Source organism: Sus scrofa, chromosome 2, assembly GCF_054392235.1.
Source record: "Sus scrofa isolate SSC_HxYL_T2T_F1_AM1 chromosome 2, Sscrofa_HxYL_maternal_Yorkshire_Landrace_v2.0, whole genome shotgun sequence".
Taxonomy (NCBI): domain Eukaryota; kingdom Metazoa; phylum Chordata; class Mammalia; order Artiodactyla; family Suidae; genus Sus; species Sus scrofa.
The window spans coordinates 130,394,542-130,417,225 of NC_139384.1; the positions used below are offsets into that span (position 1 = coordinate 130,394,542).

The window sequence follows — 22,684 nt, forward strand, 5'->3', positions numbered from 1 at the left end:
CAGTATTTGCTCTTTGGTTCATCTTTGTCCCCTCCCTCAGAATTATCCAATATCTTGACTCCATTGTGTATTTTTCAAAAGTGTACTTCTAAGGGGACTTTTCCCCCAAATCACATTCCAACCTCCCACTAGCCATTTGTTATGTCCACCTGGACAAGGTGATCATGCCTGAAAACTTAGGTTTTAGACCAAACTCGAGACCTAATTTCTATGCCTCCCTTTTCTGTTTCTCTTAATGGTGTCATTATCACACCAGTCACACAAACTCTCAACCTCTAAGTTATCCTTGGTTTTCCTGTCATTTCAAGTCCCATCACTAACTCTAAGCCAGCAGGACAGAGGAGGAGGCTCACAGGATCCAGCAATGAGTGAGTTGAGACTATGTACTGTGAGATTTGCTAATCCCATTTCTAGCTACATTTTAGCAGTATTTTACATCCTTGTGAAAAATCTAGATAAACCTCAGCTAACCTATCATCTTAAACTCTTGTGCTCTTTTCTTCTTTCTCTTTTAATTTTCATTTGCATCCACATCTCCTATTTTCTTTACATTTCTCTGTTATTTCCTTCTTCCTTTGCTTTTCTCTTTCTCTTCTATCAGTAATCAATCATACTTTTTAAAAGGAATCATATTCCCTTCACCTCTCCCAATCAGTGCTCCTTTAGTGAACAATATTCTACCCAATCCTACCACCCTCATCTCTCTCCCATTATATTCCATCACCATACTCATTCTTGCAATCCTTTTTAATCTTTTTTTTGGGGGGAGATGCATGCCTATGGCATGTGGAAGTTCCTGGGCCAGGGATCAAACATGCACCACAGCAGTGACCCAAGCTGCTGCAGTGACATCACTGGATCCTTACTTAACCCACTGAGCCACAAGGGAACTTCTGCCTTCTTAATCTTAAAATAGTTTCAGGAGAACAACGACCATTCCAGTGTTGTTCCTGTCTTATCTTGCATCCCCTGGTTTCTGGCACTGGGTAGGTGCTCAGTAAGCATTTATTAAAGGAATAAAGAAGGAAGGGAAGGAGGGGGAGAATATGATCCCATTTTGCAGATGAGTAACTATGGCTTCAAGAGATTAAGCAGCTTGCCTATAATCGTACGGTTCACTGGTGACAAAGATGGGTTTTTATGTCTGTTCTGTGTTAAGGACACCGCCTTTCTGTGTTCCCAGCTCTGCATTAGGTGTCCTAGGAGGAGACAAATATGTACAAGGTAAAGGCTATGCCCTGAGGCGTATATAAATTAATAAGGGAGCTAAATGCACAAATAGCTGTAATAAAAAGTAGGGTATAATCATGAGTTCACATTTCCTAAAATGATTTGTTTACTACCTAGCTTCCGGGTAAATAATTTTTGAGTGTGACAGAATAAAACAAGTTAATGAACAGTGTTTAGTTGGAAGGTTCTCCTTTTCCCTGGAGCCTTGTGGTTGCCTCTACTCAGACTAAAAAAACCCTTGAAAGCCAACCAAAGAGGACTTTCCACCCCATGTTAGAACTAGTGGCCCAGGTTAATGGAGACTCCACAGTAGTTCTCAGCCTAAAACAGACGCAAGGTGCTTAGGAGCAAGTCTTAACTACAGGCTGGCAAGAGCAGAAACAGTGTTACTAAAAGGTGCTGCCAGTTTATTGTCTTCTACAAGTTGCTACAAAAGAGGAAATTTCCCTAAGGCTTGGAAGAGACAAAAAGTTAATTTTTTTAAGCCTCAACTAGATAAACAATGTAGGTTTCTCTTATTATTTTTCATTCTCAGATGCTTTATTACAAAAACATTTGGCCTTCTGAAGAAAAATTTGGTATGACTTTCTGGCTGCTTAGCAAACAGACTGACTGGGTAGTATGCTCAAATTCATGCAAGCCACTAAGGTAGAATGCAAATAGCAAGCAAGTAGGTACTTTAGAGAAGTTAGTGTGGAGTGCAGCTCTGGAATGCAAAAGTTTGATATGAAAGGGTAGCATTTGCCATGGACAAGTAGGTTCCATATGTGTTTATTACATTTCTAAATCTCTAGTAGTTTGGGGTTAGATTGTCATAAATCAGACATTTCAAATCAGAAGGATTAATGGCATTAGAACAACTAGCCATCTATTTGGGGGAAAAAGAAAAGTCAAATCATTGTCTTAACCTTCCATGAAAAAAATATATCAAGTGTGTTTTAAAATTTAAATAAAATTTCAGGCTGTAAAAGTACTAGAAAAACTGTGCAAGAGGTAAATCATTTTACACCCATAGGGCAAATAAGAGTCTTGGTAGCATGACACCAAAAGCAGAACCCTGAAACATGCAACTATATGTAAGCACGCTCAAAAATGAAAAAAGAAAACTCCTGTATTGCCAAAAATGTAATAAAACAATGTCAAAATTAAAAACTAAAAAAAAATATTTAAAACACAGGCAGAAAAAGAATTTACATTTCTACAGTGATTCAACTCAAAAAGGAGGAAATACATCCTTACTATAAAAAGATAAGAAAAACAAATTTTTTAAAAAGATCCATAAGTTCTCAGATTGCCAAAAATATGTAAGAATCATCACATCCAGTGACAGCAAGCATGTAGGAAAATGAGCCCTCACACAGGGCTTCAAAATGGACCCAGCAATCCTATTTCTAGGAACTATTCTAGAAAATTTTTAGAAAACTACAAATCAATATATATCCAAAACATTTATTATTATTTATAATAGTGAAAAACTGAAATATATTATGATCCAATCATACAGTAGAATATTCTGCTACTATTAAAAAATCAAGAGCTGGATATGCTTTTGCTGACACAGAGAGTTATTTAAAATATGCTATTAAGTGAAAGAAAACCACATTAGACCACAACTTGTGTAACAGTTTCTTTTTTAAAAAAAGATATCAAATAACAGAACTTGTGTAATAACTTCTTTTAAAATAATACATATGCACACACATACATGTGAGTGCTAATAAACATATATATATATGTGTGTGTGTGTGTGTGTGTATTAACATATGCATATAGGAGTTCCTATAGTTGCTCAGTGGAAATGAATCTGATTAGTATCCATGAGGATGCAGGTTCAATCCCTGGTCTCACTCAGTGGGTTAAGAATCCCACAATGCCATGAGCTGTGATGCAGGTCGCAGACGTGGCTCTGATCCTACATTGCTATGGCTGTGGTGTAGGCCAGCGGCTACAGCTCCAATTTGACCCCTAGCCTGGGAAACTCCGTATGCTGTGGGTGTGACCCTAAAAAGACAAAACAAAAATATACATAAGATGTGTATATTAAAAATACACAAAAATATTTGTATAAAAATATACAAAAATATACATACACATGGAGAGAGAGAGAGAAAGAAAATGGACCAGATAGTCACCAAGGGCCCCACTGGAGTTGAACTGGCTTTGAGGATCTGGTGAAACCTGTATTAGCTTAATGCCAACTTCAAGCCCTTTGAGAGTTCAACACCCTTCCCTGAAGTGTACTTCTTCATGTTTCCTTCTGGCTCTGCACTTCTGTATCCCTGGGTACTGGTCTTGTTTCATCTCATGAACTTCAAGATAAAACTTAGTCTTTTCACAACAAATCCACTCCCAGGAAGCCTTTTGTGAGTTTTGGCTGACTTTATTGAAGGGTTAAGCAGGATGGTGGTGATCACCTAGACTCCTGGCTCAGTAGCTCTTCAGTCTTCTTCTGCCTGATTTTGGGGACGCTTTGGTGCTGGCCAACATCTGGCCATGAGAGGAAGGTAATAGACTAAGATTCTCTCCTTATCGTTAGATATGTGTGTGTATGTATGCATGTATGTATTGTATATGCACATGTATATGGATGTATATATAATAGTGTATGTTTACAAATGTACATAATATCCTTTGGCTCTCTGGATATTTAAAAATCTAGTAAAGTATTATTCAAAAGTTAACAATGGCTATCTCTACATAGTGGAAATTTGAGTAAATTTTATATTCTTTATATTTTTCTAAGTTTTTTGAAATTTTTATAAGCATGTACTATTATTACAATAAGAGGAAATTTGTTATTTCACTGTGAAAGGATAGAGGTGTAGAACTGATGACACAGCAGTTTTTTTCTGGATCTGTCCACACCTGCTCTGCAGAAACCCAGCCCCTTCAAATTCACCCCTAATTGTTTGAGGACCCTGTGGGAAATGTCCACAGGCACCATGAAACAGCCATCTGGCTATCATGTTAGCCTCCCATTTGCTGTCTCTCCTGCAGTAACATCCCCCACCCATACGCCAAAGGGCATTTGTCCTCAGATGGCCCTCAAAGAGCCCCACACTACTGCCAGCCAATGCCCTCCAGCACCTCAACCAAGGGACCAAAGGTCCCACAAGGCCACCATCCCCTATCTTTGCCCAAAATGACTTTATTCTACTGATTTTTTCTTTTGCAGCTACCACAGAGAACACTGCTACCTTCCAGAATTAATAGCGATCTCTTTTCCCCTGATTCTATCTTTGATAGAAAGAAAAGATAAAAAATAAACAAGGCTTAATGTCCATGGCAGTCCTTCAGTTTTTCCTCCTGCTCAGGTCAAAGAGAACAAGGAATCCTTGTAGTCCTACCTTCCTGGAGATCTCACTGCGAGACCTTGGCAGGAGACCACGTGGAGCAGCTGAGAGACTGGCTAGACCACCCACACAGAAGTGACAGAAGCCTGCCTAGCTCCCAGTCTACCTGTCTGGTGGAGTTCGGGGGTAGGGTGGGGACCAAACAAAGGTACCCCTAGTAGACTTATGACAACTACGTCACCAGTCCCATTTCATTGGAGATGTGTCTCCATGTGTCTCCATCCCTAGCACCTTGCTATGGAAGGGTCAGCCCCTTACAGTCAACCACTCTGTAGAGGATGTGTGAGCTGAGATGCACTACCAAGACCATAAAATATAGCTTACTGTAACAGTCTCTACATGGCTTCATAACCTCAGGATGGGAAATACACAAAATCTGAGGCCAAGTCTCAAAGGGCCTGTGCAGCCAAAAACACCACACTGAATACATGGGTTTCCAAAGGAAAAATAATGAATCTCAGGATCTCTGGCATACTGGCTGGCCCCAGGCTGGACCAGGTTTTGTTTTAGGCCACTCACCTGAAGGGGTGACAGAGTGAGCATGGATATACCCAAGGAAGCCCATCGAGGCACAGACAACAGCCCATGGGAAGATTCTGAACTGGGAGGTGGCCCAGTGTTTTCAGTTAAGAGTTAATGTGGTTTGGAGCAGAGTTAAGTACATGAGAGTGAAATTTCCGAGTGAAATAACAGAGTAAGTACGTAAAATATGAATGAAATTTCAGAGGGAAATAACAGATACACTGGATCACGTGCAGGCACAGTATCTGCTGAGAAAATGCAGCTTTTATAAAAGGGAAGGAAAGTGTGTTGTGGGTTCCCTCTTACTGCTGAGTGAGTTTCTACAAAGGACTCTGAGGTCAAATCTTAGACCCCACCATGGGTCTTCCAATTAGGAATTCAGTCCTGGCCTCAGGAAGACTGGGAACCTCTGCTCATCTACAGAGCTCTTGGAGATTATAGGGTAGAGATGATGTGGTGTCCTGTAGAGTGCTGTCATTTACTGGGTGAGATGGAAAACCACTGGAAGGTTTTGTTACTTATAATCATACTCAAGTTACTGATTTTATTACAGCAGAGCTAAGAAGAAAGGGAAATATTTTTTGGAACCATGTCACTACCCTGATCCCTATAGACATCTGAGTTTACAATTCATGTGGCAGTACTGGAATATGATAATATAGGACAAAATATCTGGCTTTCTTCACCTTGATAGGCCACATCAGTCACACTGACCAACTTTCAGGAATATGCCAACTTTGGGGTTCTCCTTTCTCTAGCCTTTGGATTCAATCATGCCACTGTGCTCTCACCACTTAGAGCACCTGTTTCTCTTCCTTTACTTGTGATCTGCTAGTGCCCTCATCACAGAGGTCTTCTCTAATCCCCTTTGCCAAAGCCACCACTCTGAAGGTTCCATCCAGATACAGATTCCACATCCCCAAACCAGAGCTGCCTTAACGTCAGGACTCACACCATTGACAGAAAGACTCGTGATCCCTTGAAAAGGAAAATGCAGCACCCAAAAATTAACTCAGCGACCACACCTACAGGTAAACTATACAAATGGAGTCCATGCTTGAAATATGCTTTGAGATTAGAGGAAAGAGTTTAACTTCTAAATGCAAAGTAAACTTTACTGAAATTAGTTCACCAATTAGGAAAAAAGTTAACTCAGGAGGCTAGAGATTAGGGACTTAACCTAAACAGTTACATATGATTTCTGAAAAGAAAGAAATATGGCCAAAAGTAATCTGGCAGAATGCAATATGAAAAAATCAGTTAAACCAAAATAGTCAGTCCATGTAAATTTGCTCCTAAATTAACACTCTCAGTCACAAACAAAAACTCAAATTTAACAGTTGATGGATTCAGTTGACACAGAAATCCACATATTTATCTTGGTTATAGTACTTTCTAGAGCTCAGTTATTTCAAAATATTTGAACTCTGAGGGTACCTCAAAAGGGTTAAATTATTATGACTGGAAGCTAGAATTATGTATTTCTCCCTCTTCCTTCCTCTAGATATAGCCAAATCCCTGAATGTAAATCATATATAAAACAAACATAAGAAGACTCTGAAAGGTTGAGAGAAGAAGAAAGAGCATCTATGAACCTTGGAACCTTAGAAACAACATGGCAGTGAATTATCTGGATTTTCTTTTGCCTTATATACTCTATGCTGGGTACTGAAGAAGCCTAGAACCAAGAAACGCCAACAGACAAAAAAAAAAAGCATCAAGAAAAGCCTGTTCTCTCTAGCTAGGTCATCCTAGCAAGACAGAAAATTTTTGACAAAACTCACCCAACTCCAACCAAACACCAGGAAGAAAACTGATCCCATGCCCGCTCCTGTCAGCGAAGGTCCAGTGGGGAGCTTAGATTTCCATCCTCACCCAGGTGTAATGAGGCGCCCTCTTCATTTCCTGGGGGTAACAAAGGAGGTTGAATTGGGAAGCTAGACCTATAATCCCACCTAGCAGTATCTTCCCCTGACAGTGTGATGCTAGAAAAGGCCTGCCAAAACAGAAGATTTAAATAAGACACAGAGTCTTACAACATAATACCTAAAATGTCCAGATACAATTTTTAAAAAATCACTTCATAAAGAAAACCAGGAAAATCTCAACTTGAATAAGAAAGGGCAATAAAAAATGTCAATGCTGAGATGACACAAATTTTAATATGACAAGGATTTTAAAACAGCTATTGTAAAATTGCTTCATGAGGTTTACAAACATATACTTGAAACAAATGGGAGAAAGTCTTATAAAAAACAAACCAGGAGTTCCCGTCGTGGCGCAGCGGTTAACGAATCCGACTAGGAACCATGAGGTTGCGGGTTCGGTCCCTGCCCTTGCTCAGTGGGTTAACGATCCGGCTTTGCCGTGAGCTGTGGTGTAGGTTGCAGATGCGGCTCGGATCCCGTGTTGCTGTGTCTCTGGCATAGGCCGGTGGCTACAGCTCCGATTCGACCCCTAGCCCAGGAACCTCCATATGCCCTGGGAACGGCCCAAAGAAATAGCAAAAAGACAAAACAAACAAACAAACAAACAAACAAAACAAAAAAACAAAAAAATGGGGGGGGGGGAGAAGACATAAGGAAGAACCAAAAGGAAATTTTAGAGCTGAAAAATACAATAACCAAAATAAAAACTTCAATTGACAGGCACAATGAAGAATAATAAGGAAAGAATAAGCAAACTTGAAGCTAGAACAATGGAGATTACCTAATGTGTACAGACAGATAATAAATGGAAAAAAATCAACAGAGCCTCAGGGACCTATGGGACCATAACAAAATTTCTAACATTCATGTCACTGAAGTCCTGGAAGAAGAGGAGAAAAAGGATGGATAATAAAAAGCATTTGAAGAAATAGTTACTGAAAAATTTCCCAAATTTGGCAAAAGACACAAAGCTACATGAATTCTGAATAGGATAAACCTAAAGAAATTCCCACCAATGGGGGTTCCCATTGTGGCTCAGTGGTAATGAACCCAACTAGTATCTGTAAGGACATGAGTTCGATCCCTGGCCCCACTCAGGGGGTTAAGGATCTGGCGTTGCCACTGCCATGAGCTTTTGTGTAGGTTGCAGATGTGGTTCATATCTGGCATTGCTATGACTGTGGCTAGGCTAGCAGCTACAACTCCAATTCGACCCCTAGCCTGGGAACTTCCATATGCTATGGGTGCAGCTCTGAAAAGCAAAAGAATGAAATCCCCACCAAGACATCATAATTTCTGAAAACTAAAATCAAAAAAAACTTTGAAACAACTAGAGAGAAACAACACTTCACCAATAAAAGAAAAACTATTTGATATTAAATTTCTCATCAGAAACCATGGAAGCCAGAAGGAAGTGGCTAAAAGGACTATCAACCACGAATACTATATACTCAGCAAAAATATCCTTCAGAAATATGGAGGAAATCAAGACATCCTCAGATGAAAGAAAATTAAGAGAATGTGTCACCAACAGAACTATCCTTTAAAAATGGCTACAGAAAGAGTTCCCCTGGTGGCCTAGAGGTTAAGGATTCAGTGTTGTCACTGCTATGGTGAGGGTTTGATCTCTGGCCTGGGAACTTTTGCACACCAGGGGTATAGACAAAAAAAAAAAAAAAAAAATCCAAAAAAGCAACTGATTCATTAAAGTTAATTAAAAAAAAAAATAGCTACAGGAGTTCCCGTCATGGCACAGCGGAGATGAATCCAACTAGGAACTATGAGGATGCACGTTCAATCCCTGGCCTCACTCAGTGCGTTAAGGATCTGGTTTTGCCATGAGCTGTGATGCTGGTTGCAGACACAGCTTGGATCCAGTGTTGCTATGGCTATGGTGTAGGCCAGCAGCTGGAGCTCCAATTTTACCCTTGCCTGGGAACCTCCATATGCCTTGAGTGCGGCCCTAAAAAGCACAAAAAAAAAAAAAAAAAAAAAAAAGCAAAGCTACAGGCTGTTCTTGAAACAGAAAGGAAATAATAGAAGGAATCTTGGAACATCAGGAAGTTAGGGAGAACAACAGAAAATGTAAAAATATGGGTAAAATACAATAGACTCTCTTCTTGAGTTCCTAAGTAATGTTTGACCCTTGAAGCAAAAATTATATTGTCCAATATCATTTTCAATGTTTATGTAGGATATACTTAAGACTACTGTATTATAAACAGTAGAGAATGAAGGGGCTTAAAATGAAGAAGGTTTGTTTTTTTTGTTTGTGTTTTTTTTAGGGCCACTCCCACAGCATATGGAGGTTCCCATGCCAGGGGTTGAATTAGAGCTATAGCTGCTGGCCTACACCACAGCCACAGCAATCGAACCTGCATCCTCCTGGATACTTGTCAGGTTTCTTAACCACTGAGTCACAACAGGAACTCCAAAATGAAGTAAGTTTTCTATACTTTACTTGAACTGGTAAAATGTCAACACAAATAGACTATGATAATGATATCACTTGTGCATGGAATCGAAAAAAAATAAAAATAAAATAAACTAGTGAACACAACAAAAGAGAAACAGACTCACCGATAACAGTGAACAAACTTGTGGTTAATGGTGACAACTTGAGAGAGGCAAGTTAGGGGTAGGGGATTAAGAGGTACAAACCACTCTGTATAAAATAAAGAAGGTACAATGATGTATTACACAGAGAATATAGCCAATATTTTATAACTTGTATTGGAGTATAACCTTAAAAATTGTGAATCACTGTGAAACAATAACACCTGAAATATAATTAATAAGTAAAATAATAGTTGAAACACAATATTGTACATCCCAACTACATGTCAAGAAAAAGAATAATATAAAAAATAGACTATGATAATTTATTCATGTGTAATATAATAACTAGAACAACCACAAAGAAAATCTATACAGAAAGAGAGATTCAAAAATGCTAGATATATCAAAATGGAATTCAAAAAAACTCCAAGTGATGTAAGAAAAAGAAAAGAAATTAAAAGACACAGGAAAACAATTTTTTAAATGTACTGATATGTTAAGCGTTTTTTTGTTTGTTTGTTTTTTTTGTCTTTTTACCTTTTCTAGGGCTGCACCCACGGCATATGGCGATTCCTAGGCTAGGGGTCAAATCGGAGCTATAGCCGCTGGCCTCTGCCAGAGCCACAGCAACGCGGGATCCAATCCACATCTGCAACCTACACCCACAGCTCACTGCAATGCCAGATCCTTAACCCACTGAGTGAGGCAAGGGATCAAACCCGAAACCTCATGGTTCCTAGTCGGATTTGTTAACCACTGAGCCACAAGGGGAACTCCAGGTTGTTTTTATTATTTTTTTCCCGCAGATTAAAGATCTGGTGTTGTCACTGCAGTGGCTTGGGTCACTGTTGTGGTGCAGGTTCATTCCCTAGCCAAGAAATTTCTACATGAGAAGCAAAAAAAAAAAAAAATGACGGATGGACTGGTTGCCATCCCATTTTCCTCAGAATCCTATTTATTTGTGCTCTAAACTTACATTTGTTAAAATGAAGGCTTGCATGTATAGACACGCCCAAAATGGTTAAAGCCACATTACCCCCCCCCATGGTTTTCCACTCCTTTGACTCATTACAAACTTTAAAATGTTCTTCAAACCACAGACCTTAGAAATCAGAACAGTAATCAGTCAGGTAGGGTTTACAATTACCTAAAGCTATGATATCTTTAGCACTTCCTCCAAACCAAGGTTTTCCAAATATTTCAGATTTAAATTAAGCCTTGGAGTTGCTCAGCTCAGATCCCACATTGCTGTGGCTGTGGTACAGGCCGGCAGCTGTAGCTCTGATTTGACCCTAGCCTGGAAACCTCCATGTGCCATGGGTGTGGCCCTAAAAAGACCAAAAAAAAAAAAAAAAAAAGACATGACAACTGATAGGCTGCAAGAGAGGCACTATAACCATGAGTAAAACACATAGGTACTCAATAACAAAGCAGTTTAGGAGTGGGGACAAATAGTTACACACCTCAACAGGCAGGAAGTAGCTGTATTATAGAATAGTGCCAGCAATCATGCTGGCAGTGTTAACCCTGAGTCATTAAGGAAAGTCTGACTCACGTTCAGATTATATTATTTAAGACATTTAGCGAAGAGTGAACTGCATTTCTATCTAAAACTTTTGGAAAGTTTGTTTTCCAATGAATAACATGTAGTTTAACTATTTGAAATGCAACCAATTAGAAAATGTAATGGGAGCCTTCGCTTGAACCCCAGCTGGGCCTGGCTGGCCTAGGGCTCAGAGCTGTGTGATCATGAAGGCCCTTGGAGAGGATGCCGGGAATCCTGGAAAAGGAAACTTACCTAAGGAAAAGTACCTGTACAAGAGAAGGTGCAGGGGCATCTGAGAAGCTGGTTCTTGGTGCTCTGTGGCCCACATCCTCCCTTCCCCTGAATACTTCACACTGCCGCCTACCTGCAGGCCTGAGAATTGCCCTGGCGAGCAGACAACTAACAGACAGCCATTCCCTGGTAGCTGAAACCACATGTGTGAGCAACATATGAGACCCTTCAGGGGTTTAGAGAGGACCAGAAACCTCAGCGGGGTCCCTGAGCAAGGCCAGGGATCGAACCTGCATCCTCATGAATGCTAGTCAGGTCCCTTGCCACTGAGCCACAAGGGGAACTCCATTGTTCTGAATCCTAACTGAATTTTCTTGTAATGTGCACTTGTAATCTGCATGTTTGGTTTTCTGTATCTCACTATAAGGAAGGTTATTATGAATAATGTCTTTGGAAACTGAGACTCTAACAAAACCATCATAATGTAGATGAATTTGGTTAAATTCTTGTCTTGGGACCTTATGCAAGGTTTATTTTTCTATGAAGCTATTATCTTTCCTGAAAAAAATTATTAAAATATCTCCTTGAATTTCCCATTGTGGTTCAGTGGAAATGAACCTGACTAGTACCCTTGAGGATTTGGGTTTGATCCCTAGCCCTGCTCAGTGGGTTAAGGATCCAGCGTTGCTGTGAGCTGTGGTATAGGTCGCAGACATGGCTTGGATCTAGCATTGCTGTGGCCGTGGCATAGGCCAGCAGCCCTAAAAAATAAATAAAATAAAAATCTCCTTAGGTAAATTAGTTCTCATTCAAATATTGAAAACAAGTGTATGTGTGCATGTGTGTGGACATATACAGGTTCTGGGGTTAATTTTAGATATGAGAGAATGATTTAGAATGTGACTAATTTATTTTGAATAATTAAGAAATTAAGAGATTTTTTTGGCGGGGTCGGGGGGGCTGTGCCTGTGGCATGTGGAAGTTCCTGGGCCAGGGATCAAACCTGAACTGTAGAAGCAACCCAAGCCTCTGCAGTGACAATACCATATCCTTAACCTGCTGAGCCACCAGGGAACTCTGATTATGACATAATTTTAAATATATGTACTATTTAAACTAGTGATGCATAGAGTTCCCTGGTGGCTCAGCAGGCGAAGGATTTGGCATTAACACTGCAGTGGCTTGGGTCACTGCTGTGGTGGAGGCTCTATCCCTGGCCTGGGAACTTCCACATGCTATGGGCACAACCACTAAAATAAAATTAAATTAAAATTAAATAAAATAAAACAGCGGTGCACAATATTGGGATTCAAAGATAGTCCAAAAATAGCACCTTTTGAAATAAAATAGATACAGATATTTTCAGTGTTTAAAACAAAGTGTATATAACTTTATAATTAAATAGATCTCTCAAATGCCACATTAAAAAAAGGGGGCAAAGGGAAGGAAGAGGCAATTCACAAAGGAAGAAGTAGAAAGAGATAACAAACCTATAAAGCTTTTCTCTACTACAAATTTTAAAATAAATAAGTAAAATGATGTTTTTCTCCCTCCTTTTATTTTCTTTCCTTTTTTCTTTTTTTATTACTCAATGAATTTTATTATATTTATAGTTGTACAAAGATCATCACAACTTTCTCCATCCATTTATTGGGAGAGGAGGAGGGGCTTCCAAATCAAGAAACTGCAAACAAATGTCTAAAGCCACTGTTGGCAAAAGTGTTTAGAAGTGGACAAAGTCACGTGAGTGCACAGGTGCGTGCAAAGGCTCAAAAATGTGTGATCTCTACCAGTCAGACCTGAGACACGTTCAACAGTCAATCACAGGAAGTAATTAATAAGTCATAACATCACTGATAAAGTAGATTGGCAGCGAGGTAAATCTGTGCTCAAAAGCACTGAGGTTAATGACACGTTGTTAAAAAAAGAAAAAAACCAGATGCGAGATCCAATCACCATCTTCTTACTGATAACACTGATGCTGGAGAAGGGGGCTTGTATCTATGAACAGAAAACTTCCTGGTATTGGAGCTGAAATTAACCCCTTTCCCAACAGCAGTGGCAGGGCTATCCTCTGCATGCAGAGGAGGAAGATTTGTATGTGTTCTATCTGGGACAGCTCACTCTCCAAAGGGAAGGAAAATGAAAAGTCTATGCTACTGATGCTCATTTTTATCCTTCCAAACTCATGGGTGTGATAAAGGAGGTAGTGGAGAAAGTGCTACCTAATGAATGTGCTTCATATGGAAGGAAATATCAGGAGTGATTCCCAATTAATCCTGGGGAGCAGCCACCCCTTTGGGGGAAATTATCAGTTGTCTGTCACTATCATCCCCTGCTCACCCATCATGAGCTTCCCAATACCAATGCCTTGCCCTGTGAATAGCATCGTGGAACCACTGGTGGGACTTTTTGATTTTGCTTTCAGAGGCTCATAAATGTATCCGAACATTAAGTAAAGCCAAAGTCACTTTATACCCAGTTATAAAAGTTGACTACCTAATCTTTCTTCCATTACAAATCCTGAGCAGCCTCATTGTCCAACATCACCTGTTACACAGTCACAATGACAGCAAACGACAACATTAACATAGACCAACAAAAATGTTCAACATAGAAATATGAATATAAATTCCCTCTCATTAACAGTTCTCAAAAACCAATGGAGGTCCATAAACTGAGCCCTGCTTACAAAGTGAATCTAAAGCCATAACAGTGAAAAAAGAAGCCCAGAATCAATTTTCCTTGCCTTTCAGTGTTAAAGTACAAAGACATTAGTGCTCACAATTTACCCTTTCCAATTCCTTATCTTGTTGAGTTTTGATAGAGGAAGTCTCTATTTTGGGTAAAGCTGGGATTCTTGCAGCAGCCAAACCTTCATACCATAATTAATGTAGTTTATAACAAGTGGTATCACCTAAACGCCAAATCTTTGACAAACCACCCTTGAAAAAAGTCCAGAGTTAATTATTAGTAGGACATAAAAGATTATCATAGCATTGGTCCAGGTCTACAAAATTTAGAAAATGACTCCATCCCCAGTGCTTAGGGCAGTTAGCCCAGAACAAAATTATATTCCCAGAACTCAGTATTTAGTCTAGACCAGAAAGAGCTGGCAAGACCACAGATTCAGTGGCATTGAGAGAAGGGCATCTCCTTGTTTTGACCTGTGCCAGTGTGCCAGAGTTTATGTTAGTTGTCCAGAGACCATGAACTGTGAACTTCAAATCAGTTGGGAAATAGCTCCTGGCAAAGATTATTTTTGGAACTATGAATTTTCTAGATTGGGAGAGAAATCCACTTATACATATTGTCTTTTCTCAGAGAAGAGCATTTAAGATATTGCTGCCTTGAGACAAGTCTAGAAATTTGAACTACTGGCATTCCCAGTCTGATGTGAGGTGCCTTTCCTTCCACCTCATGTATATCACATTTCCTAACTTTCCATTTCCCCTTTGAATATGCTTTGAATGTTAAAAGATATTTCCAAAAGAAGCAAATCATAACTCACATATACATAGAAAATGAACATATGGTAAAGATTTTATTTCACTCATAGATTAAATGGAAAAACCAGGCAACTGGCTCAGAGAAGCCAAAGAAGCACAGATATTTATGGAGTAATGAATGTTGAAATGAACGTGCAAATAGATACCAAATTGGTTTTTGCACAGGATGGGAGGTAAGTGCTGTCCCTCCACAGAAGGAATCATTTCCATGTCTGAAGACAATTATTTTGCATTGCCATCAGTTATTTAACTTACAGAGTCAGTGGTAAAAAAAATGGTTCCATAGAATCAGAATAGGATAACCATGAAGGGTGTGTGCCAGTCTAGGTGGCGCATGGATACATAGTTTTCAATCTCAGTACACATTTTCCTTCACTAGTACCCCAATATTGACTTGAATGTAGGCCCCAGTTCATTCCGTAGTATTTACATTCTTGTGTAAGCCTGCCTTTCCTTTCTTTGGCCATAGATGCTGTTTCTAACACCTCTGGCCGTGGGTTCACTAGTCCTTAATACCTTGCCTTCTAACCTGAGCCATATTAACATCACATGGTGGGGAGTGATTCTTGAATCTGTCCACAAGCCCTGCGAACCCAAAGTTGGCTCTTTCACAGCTCACTTCTTTGGTCTGGAGGCAGAATGGAATTGAGGCAGCTCAGCTAATGTTCCCTCCCAAGCTCTGGCATTCATAATTGAAACCCTCTGCCACACACACACACACACACACACACACACACACACACACACACACTTCATTTATTTATTTATTTTTGGTCACACCCACAACATGTGGAAGTTCCCAGGCCAGGGACCCAAGCTGCTACAGTGACCATGCCTGATCCTTAACCTGCTGTACCACAAGGGGACTCCTGAAGTGCATTTTAAAAACAGCAAAAGAATTCTGCTTTAAAAATCTCTTTTTCTCTAAAAGTGGGTGATTGCCTCAGCTCCTTCATTATGAATTCCTCTGAGGTCCTCTGGTATTGCAAGAAGCCCGGGAGGCTGAAGGACATGTGCCTGTGTAATCCAAAAAGACAGCTGCAGCCTGTACATCAAAGCTTCCACTTGGGAACAGTACTTCTGCTGAGCTCAGCAAGGCCAGGGTCAGCTTGCTCACCTGTCCCCTCATGGCTGTCTGCTGAGGCCAACCGTGGATCCCCTACATTTGCTGGATCCTCTTCCATAAAAGACAGCCACTGGCCTGCGAATAAAGCCCCATGAGCATCAGTAACAGCAAGTTCAAAATACCACATGGCCCATGAGAGGGAGGCTCTGGCCCAGGCCACAGCCATTAAGAGTTAATTGTGGAGTTCCTGTCGTGGTGTGGTGGTTAATGAATCTGACTAGGAACAATGAGGTTGCAGGTTCAATCCCTGACCTTGCTCAGTGGGTTAAGGATCCGGTGTTGCCGTGAGCTGTGGTGTAGGTCGCAGACATGGCTCAGATCCCGCATTGCTGTGGCTCTGGTGTAGGCCGGCAGCTACAGCTCCGATTGGACCCCTAGCCTGGGAACCTCCACATGCCATGGGAGCAGCCCTAGAAAAAAAAAAAAAGTTACTTGTACAGCTGCAGATTGTGTGAAACCACCACAGTCACAGGTCTTCGTAACAGGACCCCACTTTAGACCTCCTTCCATCTTAGACTACCATTTTGCCACCCAAATTAATTCACTTCTTTGTCTAGTTCTCCAGGTTTGCTGCAAATGCCCTAAGGCCCAGCACCCCCTGGATTGAACTCATCCATTCATACTACAGTCCCAAAAGGACCAGAAAGGAAGAGCAGGGTCCCTGCAGTCCAGCTTTTGCCATACTCTTCAGCGAGAGAAGCAGGAAGGGAAAGGCTAAAGAAAGGCCAAAATCTCAGGGCTAAATGCTATCCTTTCACATCCCTCAAAGGAAATATAGAATCAGAAATAACTATTCAGCAAACACAAAGTACTATTTAAGATGCATTTGTTTCATGTATCGCCAAGATAGAAAAAAGAACTGTCCTTTAAGCCATGTCACGTCATCTAATATAGGATATATCCCAACCAGAAAGAAATTACAAATTGGAGAGAAAAACAAATCGAGTCTTACAATTCCATAGTAATGATAGTAACAAGAGCTAAAATTTGCCTTTAGTTACAATGTTTCAGGCACTGTTTAAGCTCTTTATTTGTAGCCTCTCATTTGATTCTCTCAAGAGCCTCATGAAGGCAGATAGTATTAGTACTCTTATCCCCATTTTACAGAAGGAAATGGAAGTAGAGTGAGACAGTAATTTTCCCAAGGCCATGTAAGTCTTAGTAGAGCCAATCACTGGAGTCTAAATCCCTACTCTTGCACCATTGTAGCTCTCTTGGAAGTTACAGAAAACATGAAGCAGCAGGAAAAAGTCACCTGTGATCACACGATTAAAAACAACATCACAGATTTGACACTGTTCCCTCCAGTAATAAAAATAACAATACATTTTCTGTGAGATTTTCAATGATTAGTATTTGTGAAGGCAATAATTTATATGGGGACCAAATGGAACAATTAATAAATACCACCCTGAAATTGCTGTGCAACACTTTCTAATAAACCTACAGAGTCTTCTGAACTAGAAAATTTGTGTTGGGTGTGCCTGCCAGCCAACTCCTTGCTTTGTTCCTTACTGGATTAATCCAAGCCTTCCAATGATTTGCCCCATCTCCATGGCTTATGAAAGTCCCCAAGAAATATGTTTCTTATGTCAATACCAAGTGCTTCTTGGACACTGTAACATGATGCTGCTAGATTCTTGCCGAAAGTGGTCACAGACCCCTTGAGACACCATATGGCAAGCAACTAGATGTCATCATAAAAGCCTGTCTCAGATTTCTGGGCAGCCAGCAGCCTCAGAGGACACAGCTCCTCCAAAGCCTTGGCGTTCTTGCAATACCACTAACTGGCTGGAATGAGTATCTCCAGGTCAGACAGCCCATCCCAGAGGGGTGTTTGACACTTGAGAATGCAGGTGAGGCCTAAAAGCTTGTGCATAACAAAGCTGAAGATTTTGCCTGTGCCTGTGACATCAGCTGTTCATGCATCCAGTGAGGCCAGAAAATGGAATGCAGATTAGCTATGTTCTACTGGAACAAATTGAAAGCATTATGCTGCAATATAGTTCCGCTTAAAGCACGCAGAAGGGAAAAGTGGGGTGCCTTACACTGTCAGGGCCTCCAAAGGCCCCACATGTGATTGGGAATGGCTTTGTATGGAAATAAATTTGGCAGTATACGTTTTTTCAAACTAGGCAGTGGGTGAGAGAGACTTTGCTGTTTCGCAAAGGCTTGGGAGTTTTTTGAGTTTTCATTTTAAAAATAGCAAAAAAATCATTTTGTTATGAAGAAATCATTTTCTGCAGTGACAATTCATGTCTGAAAAACTTTTTTAGACTAAAACTTGGTTTCTCTCAAAGAAGAGTTTCTCCCACTGAAAGAGGTGAATATATTCTTGTGACTTTATGAGAAGGTTTTTTCCCTTAAAGAGGTTAATAGAGCTCTGAAATTTGAAAAACATTTGTGTAGTACATAAACAATTTTGTTTTTGTCTTTTGTCTTTTTTTAGGGCCACACCTGAGGCATATGGAGGTTCCCAGGCTAGGGGTCGAATCGGAGCTATCGCTGCCGGCCTATGCCACAGCCACAGCAATGCCAGATCCAAGCCACATTTGTGACCTACACCACAGCTCACAGCACCACCGGATCCTCAACCCACTGAGCAAAGCAAGGGATCGAACCCACAACCTCATGGTTCCTAGTCAGATCATTTCTGCTGCGCCACAATGGGAACTCCTTTTTTCTTTTCCTTTCTTTCTTTCTTTTTTTTTTCAACATGAACAAGTTTTTAAAATTACTACACCTCACTATAATTTGGGATCAAACTGTAATTTAGGATCCCTCTTTTACCTCCATTTCTCTGTTAAAAGGCTTCCTCTCACTCTGAAATGAGATGTAAGATCAGGTGAAGTTAATAAGCTGTAGGTCTCTCAGCGGAAAGATATGAACTTAATGGAGGATAGTAGTTGTTTTAGGCATAAGTAGGAATGCAATGCATTCTATAGATAAGGAAAAAAAAATCCATTCTTACCCATGAGCTTTGCAGGGGCCAGGGTGAGACAATGGAACAGGGGCTCAGAGCCAGCTGGTCTCCTCCTTGGGCTCTTCTGCAGGGGTGGATCATCCTGGGCGTGGTCAGCACTGGACATCTAGGCAGGAACCGAAGGGGGATTTCTATTTTGGTCAGATAAGCAAAGCAAACCTCTATGTAGAGAGCAGTTACATGCAAGTGAAAGTACATATAAAAGTACCTACATGGTGCTTGGCACAAAGCAGACAACCCTCAGGTGTTTGTTCATTCTGAATCTTTAATTCCAGTTCTGGAGCTCTTATGGATGCAGATTTGGCTGGATAAAACTGATAACTAATATTCTGGACAAGCTTTTGTCTTATACTCTGCCTACCTTGGGTAGAGACCAATGAACATACATTTGACAAGCCCACAGTGGATCTCTACCATATGCCAGACACCTGTGCCAGGTGACTTCACAGACACTACTCCAGCCCTTCCCGGGTCCTCCAGTGTCCTAGGTTCAACCTGTCGATGAAAACCCAAATAAATAATGGTCCCATCTCATATTACTCCAGAAGCCCAAAGCCCTAAGTTTCTGGCATGAAGCTCCCACTCTTCCTATTAGTTTTCTGTCCAGTTCACTTTATGCCATAATGTGGATACTTCTTATCCATCATTCCCCAAAGAAGACTATCTAGCGCTCATTTGCTCTTACAATGAATTCAGCTGCTTCTCTAGAAAACTACCTCTGCAGCAGGATTCTTACCTCCAAACGATAAGCATGTGTTTCCATTCCTTACTCTACTTTTATTTCCTAATCCCAAAGAAATCACCTTGCCTGTGAGAGACCCCTCTCAGGCCAGCCCTCTTACTGCTGACTTGTATCTAAATTCAGAATGCTGGATATGCAGATTTATTCTGATACCTGTTAGTGCCCAAATAGAAGTTAAGGATGATCAGAAAAGAGCAAGTTACCTTACACATGCAATTCTACAAAGTCTTTCTCTATTATAAGGCCCTATCTCAATTATTTCATTTCAGAAAACAGAGTACTATTGAGGTAAACACTCTATCAGTGCTAATTATGGCTGGCTCCCCAGAGAGTCACCTGATGAACTTGAAAACAAAGGAGGAATATAAACATTCATTCAGTCATTATTCCTTTAGATGTGACCACACAGCTGTGGTTAAACGTTCTTGTAAGTAAGTCTTTTTTAAAATTACTTTTAAAAGCAGTAGAGTAAATGGTTAAATTTGGGCAATGAGGGAAATATATACCTACAGAAGGAATGAAAAACAACAAAGAAGCACCATCCTGTAGTTACCTGCTGGTGTGCCTACAGCTTGCTTCAGGACTGTCTTCAGCTGCATGTAACAGAAGCCTAGCTAAAATGGCTTAATCAAAAAAAAGGTTGAATTCTTCTCACGTAGCAACAAGTTTGGATAGCAGCAGTCCAAATCTGGTAGCGCCATGCCACAGTCCCAGTAGGAACACAAGTTCCTTTTCACTCTCACTCCACCATCCTCACTGTGTATTTCAGTCCTGGCAATTACAAGACGACAGCTCCACTTTCTAGCTTCAGGTCCACATTCCAGGCAGAAATGAAAGGATTAGGATCTGAAGGCAAGTCCAAAGAAATCCATGCAAGCTGAATAACCCTTTTCTGAAGAATTTTTCCTGAAGCCCCTTCTAAAACAGGAGGGAAGGCGGCAGGGCATAACCTTTCAAAAAAGCGCCATATGAAGTTCCCCGCAGTGGCTCAGCGGAACCGAATCTGACTAGCATCCACAAGGACGCAGGTTCCATATCTGGCTTCGCTCAGTGGGTTACGGATCCGGCGTTGCAGTGAGCTGTGGTGTAGGTTGCAGATGCTCCTTGGACGGGGACACACACACACACACACACGGGGTGGGGGGTACATAGCAAAATTCCCTGGTGGCACACCTTGGACGGGGACACACACACACACACACACGGGGAGGTGGGGGTACATAGCAAAATTCCCTGGTGGCACAGCAGGTTAAGGATCCAGCATTGTCACTGCTGCCGCTCAAGTAGCTGCTGTGGTGTAGGGTCAGTCCCTGTCGCGAGAATTTCCACGTGCTACTAGCATGGCCAAAAAGAAAAAGAAAAAAAAGAAAAATTACACAGCTCTTGAGAAAGCAAAAATTAGTTAGAACCCATAACGCCCAAGATGGCGGAAGGTTCACTCCCAGGGGCCCTTGAGCCTCTTTATACGCTCATGGTAATATATTAGCATATGCTAAATAACCTGCCAGGGCACCCTGACAGTTCTGAGGCTGCCCACAAAAGAGCAAAAATGGGCAGGAGCTCAGTTCCTAGAAATCCGTACCCCTCCCCTGAAACGGTTGGAATAATCCTCGCACTCATTAGCCTATGAAATTACCCAGCCCATTAAAAACTCACCACCCCTAAATTGAGGCCTGTTCCCTCTGAGATACTCTGCACAACTTCTGTGAAGCGTTATGCTTACATGTTTTCTTGACTGTACGAATAAACCACATTCTGCCTATAGAATGTTTATTTTTCACATTTTTTTGGTTCTTTGAAACAGTTTAGCCTTTGTCTATTTTTTGTTGGAGTATTTTGGTAGCTTAACAGTTAAGGATTTGGTGATGTTACTATTGCAGCTGAGGCTCTACCTCTACCCTAAAAGCTTCTACAGGGGTTGCCAAGAAAAAAAAAAAAAATTGCAGAATGGGTCTTTCTTTCACTGAAGTTTTTCATATTTTGTGTTGTCTTTATGTCCTTAGAGATAAAACCTGAACTACAGTAAGCAGTGAGACCAGGTGTGTAATTTTAATTAAAAAAAAAAAAAAAAAGCTGTGGGTTCAAGTCACAATCTGACTTGTGTAGTTTCATATCCAGCAATTTTTGCTTACCTCTCATTAGTCAGAGGTTAATTGTGTTATATGGTCAAGCCAGCTGTCAAGGAGTCTAGGAAGTTGAGTATTTCTAATTGGGCACAGTGTTCCACCTAAACAAAGTTGGAGTTCCATTCTTTAAGTGAAGAATAATGGCTATTGGGAGAGCAATGAAAGCATTTGCTGTAGCATCTTACAGAGGTTCAAAGCATGCCATACTGTAAGCAGCTGACAAGGAAGTAAAAATTATGTACTCTGGGGGAAAAAATGACACTAGTGAAATGCTTTGTGTGGACCTGTGTATAGTGCATCTCAAACATTATTGTGCATACCAATAACCTGGGCATTTTGTTAAAATGCATATTTTGATGCAATAGGTCTAGAAGAGAGCTTGAGATTCTGCATTTCTGACAAGTTCCCAGATGCCAGTGCTGTTGATCCATGGATATGTGTAGCAAGCATGTAAAAGATACAGATGAAGAATAAGGTAAAATGGCTTATTGATATATTGAGTAGGGAAAAATAACATTTCTTAATCAGTACATTATTTTGAATAATACGTCATTTAACATATATGTAACAAATTAAGTACGTGAAACTAGTCATCATTTCAAAATTTCATCTACTTCAGTACAAGTTTTCATTTTCAAGATGGCCCCTTGAAACGTTTAAAAAATGAGAAATGAGGAAAATATCTTTTATTTAGAGTAGCTTTTTTTCTTTTCTTTTCGGCACCTTGTGGCATATGGAGTTCCCCGGGCCAGGGATCAGATCCAGTGCTGCAGCACTGATCCCATTGTACTACATCAGGAACTCTTGGAGTTGCTTTTTATCTGGTCAT

The 22,684-nt window shown here is 40.6% G+C and overlaps 1 long non-coding RNA gene across 6 annotated transcripts in view; it reads right to left on the reverse strand.

The window, feature by feature from the left end:
- Positions 1 to 22,684, reverse strand: part of LOC100522542 (uncharacterized) — a 120,416-nt gene that overhangs the window by 73,811 nt on the left and 23,921 nt on the right. Inside the window, exons 5-7 of one of the 6 annotated variants that reach the window (XR_014838604.1) lie at positions 20,283 to 21,061; positions 18,976 to 19,093; positions 6,890 to 7,010 (exon numbers count right to left, since the gene is read on the reverse strand). This is a non-coding gene — a long non-coding RNA (uncharacterized LOC100522542). Of the gene's footprint in view, positions 1 to 6,889; positions 7,011 to 14,883; positions 16,080 to 18,975; positions 19,119 to 20,282; positions 21,167 to 22,684 lie in introns of those variants that run through there. The other 5 variants (XR_014838605.1, XR_301950.4, XR_001307143.3 and 2 more) reach the window with 5 other exon arrangements.